Source organism: Artemia sp. Qi Xiang Cuo, chromosome 1, assembly GCF_049724085.1.
Source record: "Artemia sp. Qi Xiang Cuo chromosome 1, ASM4972408v1, whole genome shotgun sequence".
Taxonomy (NCBI): domain Eukaryota; kingdom Metazoa; phylum Arthropoda; class Branchiopoda; order Anostraca; family Artemiidae; genus Artemia; species Artemia sp. Qi Xiang Cuo.
In genome coordinates, this window is record NC_142794.1 from 60822557 (window position 1) to 60837701 (window position 15145).

The 15145-nt window shown below is 37.0% G+C and overlaps 1 protein-coding gene across 1 annotated transcript in view; it reads right to left on the reverse strand.

Annotated features, from left to right (window-relative positions):
- Khc (kinesin heavy chain) overlaps positions 1-8304 on the reverse strand; it is an 85837-nt gene extending 77533 nt beyond the window's left edge. Inside the window, exon 1 of the mRNA XM_089085953.1 lies at positions 8240-8304. The gene's annotated coding sequence lies outside the window, so the exon portion shown is untranslated. The remainder of the gene's footprint in view (positions 1-8239) is intronic.
- Between the last annotated feature and the right edge of the window lie 6841 nt (positions 8305-15145).

Below are 15145 nucleotides of genomic sequence, written 5' to 3' on the forward strand. Positions count from 1 at the left end.
ATCTAAAAATCTTGATTGGATGTGTATGGAGAAAAGATCGGCGTGAGAGGGAGTTAGTTGCCCTCCAATCACTTTCGACTATTTAAACAGGCACTAGACCTTTGAATTTTCAATCAAATGAGCCCTTTTTCAAGTTTCTATGACAAAGCTTTCAATAAAACCTTATATGCTACCAGGGCATAACTTACAACCCTTACCCTGAGGAGTCTGGAGGGGGGGAGAGTTGTCATCCTCAAATACCTAATGTCCAGAACTTTCAACTACGTTGAACAAAAGGCTTATCTCAACATTCTTATTGGATGTGTTTCGAGAAAAGGTGAGCGTGAGAGAGGGGTTAGTTGCCCTCAAATCACTTTCTATTATTGAAAAAAGCACTAACCCTTTCAATTTCCAATTGAATGAGCCCTTTTTGAAGTTTCTACGACAAAGCTTTCTATAAAAACCTTATATGCCCCAGGGCATAACTTACATCCCTTGCCTTGAGGGCTGTGGGGGAGTGTCCTCCTCAAAAACATAATTTCTATCCAGAAATCAATTACGCTGAACAAAATGGCCATCTCAAAATTTTGATTGGATGTGTTTGGGGGAATGGTGGGCATGGAAAGGGTGTTAGTTGCCTTCCAATGACTTTTGACTGTTAAAAAGGGCACTAGCCATTCCAATTTCCAATTGAATGAACCCTTTACCAAGTTTCTATGACAACTCCTTTGATATGAAGTGCCCTGGTCTAAAGGAAAAAAAAATAATAAATGATACATTGTGCCAACATTGTTCTTTCCTTAGGCAGCACAATTGTGCAGCCTATTATGGATGCACTGTGTGTCTGGTATTATGGATGGTCTTGGCATCCTAAAGGGATAATTATTAGACCTTTTAACTAATTCTAACAAAATGTTTCTTTTCAAAATTTTCACCATTGTTGGGGAGGGGACATCTAAAAAGGACAGGTGAGGAAGGGGCTTGATGCTCTGATGCTTTTGAGTATCCTCCCAAACATGCCCTGGAATTTCCAGCTAAATGCCCTCAGCTGTCCCTGAGATATTGCAGATACCCCTTTTGAAAACCAGCATGGACACTGTGTTTTTATCTTGTTCAATATCCTACTCAAATTTCCTCAAAGTGGTTGTAAGTAAAAGTAGTCACAGTCACAAGTAGTTGCAGCAGTGGCAGCCCTGAATGTTTCAAGTTAAGACCCTTTCCAGTTCCTAAGATGTACCAGATAAACCTTTTTGATAGTCTGTATGCAAATAGTGTCTTATGATTTAGCTCAACATACACCTAAGCATTCACCAATTTTCATCTCAATACCTTCAGCCCTTTCCTAATGATAAATCCTGTATATAAAAAACACACAAATTGCAGAATTTGCATATCTTTCCCCATGGGCTGTAAGAGGCAGAGCATCTCCAGAGGCATAACTGTTAGACCTTTTTACAATTTAAAAAGAAAATAGTTTTTCAAAATTTCTATCATTGCTGGGGGGGGGGCTTCTAAAAGCTCATAAATGGGTTGGTTGTCCTTTGATTACTCTCCAACATTCCCCTCAACATACCATTAAACTGTCAACATAATGCCCTCAGATGTTGCTGACCCACCCTTTTGACAAAGACCCTGCATATGGTACATTTTGATTTTTTACACCACATTTTCTGAAAGCTTCACCTTTTCTACCGTAAGTCTTTTTGGATACCCAGGATCAAACATGCCTCCTTCTCTCGATAACCAACCTTATATATAAACAATGAGCAACTAGCACAGCTTACAACCCTTGCCCCATGGTTACTCGGGCTATTTAATTGCCAGAAGCATAGTTATTTGATCTTTAAACTATTTCAAACTAGATGGCATTTCACAATTTTAATTGGACATCTTGATTAAACTTGGCACAAGCAGCATATTTTCATCTTCTTCCTTTCCTCTTTTATCTTGGTGTTTATTTTTCCACTACAAAAAGGATTTTCATTCAGACTAAAAAATTATAGCCTATATGTTATATGTATAATATAAAAGTTATGTATGTTAGATAGGCTGTGAAGCAGTAATTACTGTAATTTTTAAGTTTCAAGTATACTTTTTATGTCTCTCAGAAAAACTCTGTTTTTTATTTGATTGTATATGATTTTTGTATTGACTTTCTTTTTGTATATGATTAAATAAAAAAACAAGTTTTTTTTTAACAAAAATAAAGAACTAAGCTATGTCTTGAGCAGAGTAAAAAAAATAACAGAAATTATAGTGAATAATGAACTAAAAGCTAAAAAAAACAACTTAATAAAAATAAGCCAATAATGAACTTGTAATTTACAAGAAAAATAAAATAAAACTAATATTCAACTCAAACCCAAGACAAACAGAAATTACTAGATAAATGAACTAGGAAGTCATCTTTCTTGAAACCCAACTATAATTAAAAAAAAACAAAAAAAAAACAGATATTAAAGTTGAAATAAACAGATATTGGACTTAATAAAAAAAAAGAACCCAATAATGATCTTCTAATGTACCAAAAATTAAACTGATATTCAGCTGAAACTCAAAACAAACAGAAATTACTCTAATTATAATTAAAAAACAGACATTAAAAGACAGATATATAAGTTAAAAGAAACAGACATTTGACTTAATAACAAATGAGACCAATAATCAGCTTATAAAGTACCAAAAAAAAAAAAACTGATATTCAACTCAAACTCAAAACAAACAGAAATTACTAGATATATGAACTGGGAAGTTTTCCCCTTCAACCCCAATTATAGCATAACTGTAATTTATGTTTATTGAAAGCATTACTTTTTTAAACAATTTCAAAGCAAAATAAAAATAAAAATGGAAGTTTTTTTTCAAATGAAAACTCAAGGCTGTATCTAGAGTGAAGGGTTTACCAGGCTTCAGCCACCACCCATCATTCTTCTTTTTCTGGTTCTTGTTTTGCCATACTGATTCAATTTATGGGTACATGGGTTGAAATAAGAGATGCATTGGCAGAATACAAGGAAAATATGTAATTTGTTTTATATATTAGCACACTAGGAGGTTGGGGGTAAGGCATAGGGGAGCTGCAGTCAAAATGTATTAGCTAGTTAAATGAATTACTGTGAAGTAACAATTGTTGGTAAATTTGCAGCTTATAACATAATTTAGCTAGGATAAAACTGAATATATCACTTGATGCCTTTTTTGCTTTTCATAATTCAGTAATAGCTTATGGGGTAAATTCCATTTTGAGCCCTTAAAGGGCTCAGAACTGCCCATAGTCACCAAAAGTTTAAAAGCATGTTTCTAAAGAAAAAAACTGGCTAGTGAAAAAAAATTACTATTTGCAGCATTCAGGAATGGTAATTAATATTCTCCTTGGTCTCAATAGCAAAATGTTGCTTAGAAAACAAATTTTAATAAAGTTTTAAAAAGAGCTAGAAACCCCTAAAAAATGAGGTCAGTTGTTTTGTGATGTTATTTTTGAGGGATTTCAGGCTCTTTTTATTTATTTTTTTCTAAACCCACCTCCTCTCCTCTCAGTGATGACAAATTTTAAAATGCATCTAAGTTTAACTTCAAATGTAACCTACTCTTTTTATTTAATAGTAGCTGAACTGGACACACTTCAAGTCACCATATACTACCAAAAACCATCCAATAAAAAAAAAAAAAAAAAAATTTTGCCATTCCTTTGGAAAAGGGTATCCTCCCCCAACAGTGGCTATTTCTTACCATAGCTCTAAACTCTTCCAGATGGTGACCCTACATGTCTCCAATGGGTTTCAGGCTCTTTAAACAGTTCTGCAAATTTGTTTTCTTAATAAAATATTATGATTAAGTTTAAAATTATTAATAATTACTATTCCTGAATCAGCTAAAAATGGCAATTGTTTCTCATTAGACAGTTTTTTTTAAACATTGGATAACTATGAACTGTTTTACCTTTTGAGGCACTATTAAGGACTCAACTCAAAATAGAATTTGCCAAAAAAAAAAAAAAAAAATGTGACATGCAGCAGTGAGGTCCAAAGGCAGAGATCCTTTAAATGTGATTCTTAATGACATCAATGCATTCTATAAGTTTCTTCTGTAGTTTCCATAAATTTGTGAATAAAGTATTATATTTTCATCATATTTTGTGATATTTCATTAGGAATGAACTTTAGAGAAACAGGTTTGGGAAATTTCTACTTTAGCTACTTTTGGCTATCTTGGAAAGGGGCTAGGTTAGGAAAATGAACCCTTCAGGGATGGGTCTACAGGCTAAAGTATGTTACAGGAAGGAACATACTTTAGTTCTTTTTTTCTTTTACAGTTACTTTATTTCTTTTACAGTTACAGTTTCTTTTTTTCTGGCTTTAGTTCTGAAAATGCAATTCCTGCTATTTGATTAGTATTTAAGCCATATCAATGTTTTTTTTTAATTTAGGAAATGTGTTTGCATATCTTCATACCTTATAAACTGGGATTGAGCAAAGTTGTGAAGCTGAAAAAAATTTGTTTTACTTCATTTAAGTAGAACATATATTTTGCAAGGTTTCACTTTTACAACACACAAATTTTTAAAGTTCAACAAGGGTCAGGACCCTATAGAGAGAGAAGTAGTGGAGGTAGGTACTTCAAAATACATTCCCAGGACATACTTTAGCCTGTAAACCCATCCCTGAAAGTTTCATTTTACTAACCTAACCCCTTTCCAAGATAGCCAAAAGTAGCTAAAGTAGAAGTTTACCACAGGTTCTACTTAGCTTCTATACACATAGGTGCTACAACAGATTAAGTACCTAAATCTATCATGTAAAACTTATATAATTCACAAACAATGATTTGTCAAGAATAAGTTGAAAAAAAATCAAAACAATTCTGCTGTCTTTTCTTCTTATTCTGTTAAGCAGCATTCACAAGTGTGTCTAGCTAGAATCCCATGTCTAGCCAGAATTCAATGTCTAAGCAACAACCAGTCACAAGTTCAGCCCTTAGCTAGACATGCTAGACAAGGCACTTGGCTAGACATTGAGTTCTAGACTTTAGAACTCAATGTCTAAGATTTTCAATTACAGCCAGTCCAAATGTGTCAAGTTCCCCTATTTTCATCAGTTATGTTTACATTTTTAAACTGAAATTCAATTTTTGTTTTCTCATTATTGTTTTTTCATTTTATGCAAATATGCAACACCAGACATAATAGTTAAGCACACTAAGGCAATTGTTTTGTTTATCTAATCCTTTACCTTGTGACAGTTAAAATAGGGATTACAATTTTGAAAGTTTTGCCTGCATAAGCTCTGTTCATTGGCTAGAAATGACAATTTGAAACTAAATTTGTAGTTTTAGCTAAGCACCAAATTTTACTTGTGAACAGTTGTTGCCTAGACATTGAATTCTGGCTAGACATGGGATTCTAGCTAGATATGCTTGTGAATACTGCTTTATGACACTTAAAAACTGCTATCACCTTGACCTATATGTTGAAAAATAATAAAGCCAACAGAAGGAATACAGCAGATGACAAAATGCATAAATTGTTTTGACACTTCTATCCACTTTAATTGTGACAAATCAATACTTGCAGATTATTGGCTGTGTACATTTGATGGGTTCTCAATTGGAGCTTAACTTTGGTAGCTTCTTGGAGTGTCCTCTTGTGTAATGATGGCTGGTGCTATGACTACTGCTAAAGATGGTACAATTTTCTTCTTGAAGTTGTGTAAGTCACCTTAAGGTAAGGTGATTATATAACTTTAATAAAATAGTTTTAAAATACAATATTAACTATGAAACTAATGTTTTAACCCTTTTTATAGGCCTACCAAAAAACCACAGAAATTATCATTTTTAAGGGTTCAAAAAAGGCTTAAAACAGAATTTGCAAGAAAAGCAATTATTATGTTTAGAAAGAGCATAAAAATTGGTATTAAGTGGTATGTTCACTTTATTTGTTGGTTAATTACATGAACTGTTCAATATTTACCTATATGGGACCATCAGGAGACACTGAGGTACATTTGCAAGTAACTTGATCAGCATAATTGGAAACAGCATAAAAAAGGAAGGTAAAATTTTTTGTTGTTCATATTATTGACCTATGAATAAAGTAAAGATACCATTTGATGCCTTTTTTTATGCTCTTTCCAAATTTAATAATCAATTTTGTTGGAAATGAATTTTAACCCCACCCCTATATATACCAGTCCAGGGTTTATATTAGCACATTAGGAGGGGGTGGGGATAAATTTTATTTCTAAAGTAAATGAGAGGTTAGTTTAAACTTTCCACCTCCCCCTCCCCCATAATTTGCAAATATATACCCTGAATTGGTATATATATAGGGGTGGGGGTACAATTCATTTCTGACAAAAATGATTATTACATAAGGAAAGAGCATAGGCCTAATAAAAGGGATCAAGTGTTATGTTTATTTTATTCATAAGTCAATAATATGAACAACAAAAACTTACCAAACATACCACTCAATGCCTTTTTTTATGCTCTTTCCAAATATAATAATCATTTTTGTCAGAAATGAATTTTACCTCTACCCAATATATACCAATTCAGGGTAGGCCTATATAGCCTATTTGCACATTAGGGGTATGAGGGTAAATTTTATTACCTTAAATCGCATCTTCTAGCGACTAAGGTTGCAGGAACCTGTAGATGTCGCCAGGTAGTATTGACAGGAGTTCGTTGCACAATTCATTAGTGGATCATCACATCCTACACGTATACAGGACAGTTGAATATCACACACTAATAGACCCTAGTGGTGGATGCAGGCTCATCCCACTGCGTCCTCCATGGCTTGGTCCTCCAGTCATGGTCAACGCCAGTCTTGAAGCTGTTAACTGAAGCTGCGGAAACAGTTGAATCGCTCAGTGAATTCCACAACGGAACAACGCGATTGGTGAAGAAGTTGTATTTCTCACGCTTTCTGCTGAATCTTTGGCGGAGTTTTATGGGGTTACCTCGCGCTCTGCTAGACTGGTCCTGTTCGAGAATGGGCTTGATAACACTGCTGTTCATCAACTTATATGCCAAAATTACGTCCCCCCTTTTTCTACGGTAGGTCAGAGTTTGCAAATCAAGCTTTTCTAGGCGTTGCTCATATGGGATTTGTTGGTTGGCAAATGGGAGCCTAGTAGCTCTTCTCTGGACTTTTTCAAGCAACTCTGCATTGCATTTAAAGTGGGGGTTTGCAACTGCCATCCCAAACTCAAGATGAGGGCGGACAAGGGCTGTGTAAAGCTTCTTAATGACCCTGGGGTGGCGACTAGTCACTGATCGCTTGATTAGGCCTAGGATCTTGTTTGCCTTTGCGGCTTGAGTTCGGCAGTGACTATGGAACTTCAGCTTATTATCTATGATTACCCCGAGATCACGTTCTTCCTCTGCGCTTTGGATGGGTGTTATAGCACCAGTAGAGTCCAACATATGGTAGCTATGGCAAGGGTTGTTCAGTCCAAGATGTAAAACTTTACATTTGCTTGGGTTAAACTCTAGTGTCCAAGTTGAGGCCCATTGGCAGAGGTTTGTTAAGTCTTGTTGCAGGGCATTGCAGTCTTCGTCAGAAGCGGCAGGTCCAAAGAGTTTGGAATCGTCTGCATATAGTTCCAGCAGATTCTGGACAACCTCAGGATATTCCTGATGTAAATGAGAGGTAAGTTTAAACTTTTGCCCCCCTCCCCACCCCAATGTGTAAATAGGCTATATACCTGAATTGGTATATATAGGGGTGGTGGTAAAATTCATTTCCAACAAAAATGATTATTATATTGGAAAGAGCATAAAAAAGGCATTTAGTGGTATATTTACTTTATTCATAAGTCAATAATTAGTAATAATTAATATGAACAATGAAAAATTTACTGTATGCATACTTCATTCATAAGTCAATAACATGAACAATGAAAAATTTACCAAAATTGGTACTTGTATCTTATATTCCTCTTCTAGCAAAAAGAGTAATTGAAACATTGACAAATTTACCCACCCTTGTTGTTGTGGGTCCTTAGTAAGCCTAAGAAAAATTTGTACACAAGATGTTACCCATGAAGACTAAATGCCAAGAAGAGTGATGAGAGGACTTGATGTTGGGGAGCATCAATAGGCCTATACCTTCTCATGTGTAGACTATTTTGGGCAGTGGAACCATATCCTTAAGTTTCCATTCATCTGGCTTAAAAGCTCTCCAAGACAGTAAAAACCCACTGTTATAAAAACTAATGCAGACGTAGTCAAGATTTCACAACCAAGGTGCTCTAACCTTTAAATGAAAAATTATTCCTATGTTTTCTAATTATCTGAATCTGCTCCACCCCAGGGTCTTCTGACTTCTTTCTTTCTTTCTTAGATTGATGATGAATGTATTGAAATATATGCTGGTTGTCTCTTGAGCAGCGACGTCTAAGCCCCGCTTAACAGTTTAAGCATTATGAAGATTGTGATGGTTTTCCTCTCGCCAAACAGCCCAGGCTTGTTTGCTAACCGACCTTCGTTTCGTTGGTCTTCTCTGCCTTTTCACAAAAGGGTTTTTAAGAAAGATTTTTTCTTCAGCAAATCACTCAAATTTTCTTAATTTTTCTATTTATTTCAAGTAGCATAATAGACGACGAACTATTTCACGATTTTGTTAATTTTTTTTTTCAAATCCATGGAGTAATAATTTTGGACTCGGTTGCGTCTTCTTTGATCTAAAAAACTTCAATTTCACTGTCATAGCATTTTATCACCAGATGTTAATTAGTTTTTAATTCTCCACGCCTGGAACATTAATCAGTTTTCCTCCAAAGCTTCCTTTGTAATATTTATTTCCAGCGGGATTTGATTGAAATCAGAATAATTTCTTTGCTTCAGACCTATTGAGGTCTTGGTACACTTTTGTTTTAAATTTTTGTTGATTTTTAATTGTTACGAATAAGTTTCTAGTTAGATCTCTATTTGTTGTGAGATTCTATTGATTAAGCTGCTTAATTATTTTCTCAAGTCTCAAAATATTCTTGAGGAGTGTTGGGAATCGTTTGCAGTTATTCCATCTTCAATTGTAGATTTTGCGTTTCTATCTACGATTTCGTTTGATATTATTCCAGTCTGAGCAGGAATGCACTGAAAGAATATTTTTTTTCTCAATCGCTGCATTCACCTTATTGTAACACTTTATGACTTCTCTACTTGGTTTGCCACTATGTTAGCATTCGTTATAGCTTAAAATACGCTCTTTGAATCAGAGCAGATAACAAATTTGTATTCTTCTGCAAATTCTTCAACAAACTGTAGAGCTTTTTGAAATACACATTTCTGCCTAAAATACATAATAATGTTTTGGCAATTTGAACTTCTTAGATATCAAAGGCAGCGCAATCACATTGCCTAAATAAAGAACGATGTTGGCACAATGCATTATTTATTTTTTTGTTTTTTCCATACCAGGGCACTTCGTATCGAAGGCGTTGCCGTAGAAACTTCGAAAAGGGCTCATTCAATTGGAAATTGGAGTGGCCAGTGTCCTTGGTAATAGTCGAAAGTGATTGAAGGGCAACTAGCCCCCCCCCCCACACCCATCATTCCCCCAAACACATCCAATCAAAATTTTGAGATAGCCATTTTGTTCAGCGTAGTTAATTTCCAGATAGAAAATATTCTTTTAAGGAGGACACCCCCCCCCCCACAACCCTCAGGGCAAGGGTTTTAAGTTATGCCCTGAGGGCATATAAGAACGATGTTGGCACAATGTATTATTTTTTTCCTTTAGAGCTGGGCACTTCATATCAAAGAAGTTGTCGTAGAAACTTTGAAAAGGGCTCATTCATTGGAAACTGGAGTGGCTTTTGCTCTTTTTAATAGTCGAAAGTGATTGGAAGGCAACTAAAACCCCTTCCGAGCCCACCATTTCCCGAAACACATCCAATCAAAATTTTGAGATAGCCATTTTGTTTAGCGTAGTTGATTTCCACATAGAAATTATGTTATTGAGGAGGACACTTCCCCACAGCCTTCAGGGCAAGGGTTGCAAGTTATGCCCTGGGGGCATATAAGGCTTTTATAGAAGGCGTTGTCGCAGACACTTCCAAAAAGGCACATTCGATTGGAAATTCAGAGGGCTATTGCCCTTTTTAATAGTCGAACTGATTGCAGGGCAACTACCCCCCCTCTCACGCCAACCTTTTCCCCAAACACATCCAATCAAAATTTGAAATAGCCATTTTGTTCAACGTAGTTTTATGTTCTGAAAATTAGGTCTTTGAGGATGACCCCCCCCCCCCATATAGCGTTTTTATAGAACGCGTTGTCGTAGTAACTTCAAAAAAGGCTCATTCGATTGGAAACTGAAATGGCTAGTGCCGTTTTTGATAGTCGAAAGTAATTGGAAGGCAACTATGACCCCTTTCACGCCCACCATTTCCCCAAACACATCCAATCAAAATTTTTAGATATCCATTTGTTCCACGCAGTTTTAAGTTCAGGAAATTATACATTTCAGCAGGACACTCCCCGCCCCCACAGTCTTCAGGGCAAGGGTTATAAATTGTGCCCTGGGGGCATATAAGTTTTTATTGAAATCTTTGTCGTAGAAACTTCAAAAAGGGCTCATTCGATTGGAAATTCAAAGCTCTTGTGCCTTTTTTTAATAGTCGAAAATGATTTGAGGGCAACTAACCCCCCTATCACGCCCACCTTTTCCCCAAACACATCCAATCAACATTTTTAGATAGCCATTTTCTTCAGCGTAGTTGATTTCCAGATAAAAATTGTGTTTTGAGGACACTTCCCCACAGCCCTCAGGGCAAGGGTTGTAAGTTATGCCCTGAGGGCATATTAGCTTTTTATAGAACGCGTCGTCGTAGAAACTTCAAAAAGGACCCATTCGATTGGAAATTGAAATGGCTAGTGCCCTTTTCAATAGTCGAAAGAGAGCAACTAACACCCCTCTCACGCCAACCTTTTCCCCAAACACATCCAATCAAAATTTTTAGATCGTCATTTTGTTTCGCGCCATTTAAAGTTCCGGAAAATATACCTTTGAGCAGGTATATTTTCTCCCCAAAAATCTTCAGGGCAAGGGTTATAATTTATGCCCTGGGGGCATATAAGTTTTTATTGAAATCTTTGTCGTAGAAACTTGAAAAAGAGCTCTTTCGCTTGTAAATTCAAAGGGTTAGTGCCATTTTTAATAGTCGAAAGTGATTTGAGGGCAACTGACCCCCTCCCCCTCCCACACCCATCATTTCCCCAAACATATTCAATCAAGGTTTAGAGATAGCCGTTTTGCTCAACGTAATTGAATGTTCTGGAAATTATGTATTTAAGGATGACAAACCCCCCAGAGCAAAGATTGTTAGTTATGCCCTGGGGGCATATAAGGTTTTTATAGTTAGAGTTGTCGTAGAAACTTCAAAAGGGGCTCATTCAATTGGGAATTGAGAGGGCTAGTGCCCTTTTTAATAGTCGAAGGTGATTGGATGGTAACTAACCTCCCTCTCACATGCACCATTCCCCTAAACACATCCAGTGAAAATTTTCAGATAGCCATAGTGTTCAACGTAGTAGAACCTTCTGGAAATTAGTTCCTTGAGGGTGATAACCCCCCTCCCCCCAACCCTCAGGGCAAGGGTTGTAAGTTATGCCCTGAGGGCATATAAGGTTTTTTATTGAAAGTGTTGTCGTAGAAACTTCAGAAGGGCTCATTCGATTGAAAATTGAAAGGGCTAGTGCCTCTTTTAATAGTTGAAAGTGATTGGAGAGCAACTAACGCCCCTCTCACGCCCATCATTTCCCCAAACACATCCAATCAAAATTTTGAGATAGCCATTTTGTATAACGTAGTTGAAAGTTCTGGAAACTATGTCTTAGAGGATGACAACCACCCTCACAGCCCTTAGGGCAAAGGTTGTAATTTATGCCCAGGGGGTCATATAAGGTGTAATAGAAAGCATTGTCGTAGAAACTCAAAAAGGGCTCATTCGATTGGAAATCGAAAGGCCTAGTGTCCTTTTTATTTCGACCCTTTCTAATAGTCGAAAGTGATTGGAAGGCTTGAAATTTTTATAGTAAAGATCGATATGGGTATAATGAAGGATTTTTTGTTGTTGTTGTTTAGACCAGGGGACTTCGTATCGAAGGAGTTGTCGTAGGAACTTCGAAAAGCCCTCATTGATTGAAAATAGAAAGGGCTGGTGCCCTTTTTAATAGTCGAAAGTGATTGGAGGGTTAATTTGGGATTTTTAATATGAATAATTCAAAAGCCACATAAGTCACATAAAAAACGAGTCAGTTTTCAGTCTTTTTAGAACAAAGAACAAATTTAGTTAATATATGCAATAGATAGAAAGCCTCGATTATTCAACACCATAATTCCTATTACGATTTCCTCAAAGTGAAACACAATCCTTGCTTACACTGTATAGTCCAGTAAAAGTACGGAGAAAAGTGAGTCGACCTGGAAAAAATTGCAACAAAAGGTATTTTTACACCAAAATGTTCAGAAAGAATCGCTGAACAACATATCCAAAATCCACTAAAATCGACCGCCGGGAAAACCTTCTGGGGCTACTTATAGGGGGTGGAAGGGGGCGAAAAATCAGGTATTTACATTTTTGACATTTAGAAAGCTTTTTTTACGCTAAAATGTTCAAAAAAAAAATCGCTGAACAACATATACAAAATCTACTAAAATTGCCCACCGGGAAAACCTTCTGGGCTGCTTAAAGGGGATGGAAGGGGGTGAAAAAATACGTTTTTTCATTTTTGATATTTGGGAAGTTTTGTTTACACTAAAATGTTCAGAAAAAATCGCTGAACAACATATCCAAAATCCGCTAAAATTGACCGTCAGGAAAACTTTCTGGGGCTGCTTAAAGGGGGTGGAAGGGGGCTAAAAAACAGGTTTTTTCATTTTTGACATTTGAGAAGCTTTGTTTACACTAAAATGTTCAGAAAAAATCGCAGAACATTATATTCAAAATCTGCTAAAATTGCCTGCCAGGAAAACCTTATGGGGCTGCTTAAAGGGGGTGAAAGGGGTGGAAAATCCTTTTTTCGATTTTTGTTATTTCGGTAGGTTTGAAGACTTGATTCTGGTATAAATCAACTCCTTGAAACTGAAGCTGATGTTAATTTTATTGTAACACGTCTGTAACTTATATTAAACTATAAATAAAATTTTAATAACTCCATCGAAAAAATAAAGGAAATAGCTTTTCTTCCGAAGTGTTAGAAAGATCAGATCAATGGAGGCCTGAAATACTTCAAACAGCAACACAGGTAAATCTCGAACGACAATTTAAAGGAGCAGAGAAGTACCCCACTCTTTGTTGCTTCGCTAATCGTTGGAAACCTGATTATTCGATGAGAATCAACCGTGTGAAGACAAGACTGCAGAAAAAGGAAAACTATAGGCATAGACGCATAGAAACTTGAAAAATCATTCTTATTATTGGCTTCTTTTACAGTTGGAAAACAAAAACATTAACACGTCTATATATAAATCACAGTTTTGATAATCATTATTTTTAGATTACAGAATATTGAGAATCATCATTTCATTAATGAGCACTACAAAAGAGCACAACCACCGTTATTGCAAAAAACTAAAATTCTTCTTCTTCTAGAGATGTTGATTCAGAGTTATTACAGCTTGTTCCCATGCACTCTCCGCAAGCAAGTGTGCAGGGCATGCCATTCTTAAGGCAAGTGCATCTGGCCGTATCGCAACCTGATTTGTATTTGCAGTGGATAATTTGAAGAAGACTTTGGGGAGCTGGTTTCTTCTCCGTCATTACTGGGATTTAATTATCAGCAAAGTCGCCATCCCCAGTTTTCCGGTTTCATCGCAGCAGCATAGCTTTTCCATTCCATTACCTGCAAATACACGCGAAGAGAATGGAACTTCGCAGCTGAGGGTGTGGGAGGCATCCGATCAGGGCAGACCAATGCGGAAGAGGAAGCGAGCTTGGCCAAGAACAGATGATGTCTCAAGGACACGAGAGTTCCTCCAGGCTTTCCTTTATAAATTCTCAAAAGAGCTTGTTCACCAACTACAATGAGCTCGTCTTTCGTAGCCTTCGAGTCCATAAAGACCTTAGCGGCCTCACCGAAAGACGGATCGGACCGATACAATGACAGTCCGACAGATTTACCAATTCCTTGTAATCTCGAAGTGGTGTCACAGCCTAGGAACGCGTGTAGAAATAGAATTGCACCACCCATGTCCCTTAGTTTTTCTTTGATGGAGCAAATATTCCATAGCTTATGCTCGTTTGAAGCTTTCGCCTCGGATCTGAAATACAGGCCTTTGTGGGTGGCAGTGACATGATAGATGAGAAGGATAAGGAGGTCAGTGTCGTTGCCGATGAGACACGCCAACTGAATTCTTGCATTATGAATGGCTGTGATTGCAATCAGGACATCCGCGTCAGCAGAGGCATGTTGTACCGAACAACGTGCTGAGAACAATTTTTCTCCTATCGCTAGAATTATCCGCTGCTTGTTTGTGCAGTTTTTCAAGAACTCTTCTTTCTTTCTTGTTAACTTTGTTGTAGTGAATTCTACCACTGGACACTGTTTACCCCTGGAACGTTTGAGGTGAGCCATACCTTTCGTCGAAGGACCATTGTCATATCCATCAAAACCTACCGAAGCTTTTCCAAATCTAGTGGTGACATACTTGAAGTAACTTTTGCAAATGAAGTGAAATGTAGAGTTGGGCTGCCAAGTCAAGTTCTGGAGCAGCTAGCCGCCATCAATCATAATTTGGCACGATTTTAAGTACTCATCTTAATGCTTTCCTGGCACTTTTTAAATAGTATTTGACAGACATTGTGTGTTGGTAGGACGCTAAGCGTAATAGTATCCAACCAAAGATGGGGGATACATATAACGCTTATGCGAAACAAGGTCTCGACGGTTGGATACTTCCCGGTTCACCACCGTAGCTAAGCGCTGGAACAGAAGCCCTTGGTCTACATGAACTGGTTCACCATCGATGTTAACAGCTGATTTGGATGCCATTGTAACAGCCTTGTCTTTCTTCCGGAACGAAAATGAATCAGCTGCCTTCCCAGTCATTTCGTCTAGAATTCGGGCTCCAACTTCTTTCGCGGTGTCCGCATCTACGTTAGCTGATGCAGTTACGCCAGTAACGATGTTGAGGAGCCCTCCGTGTTCTCTGAACGGA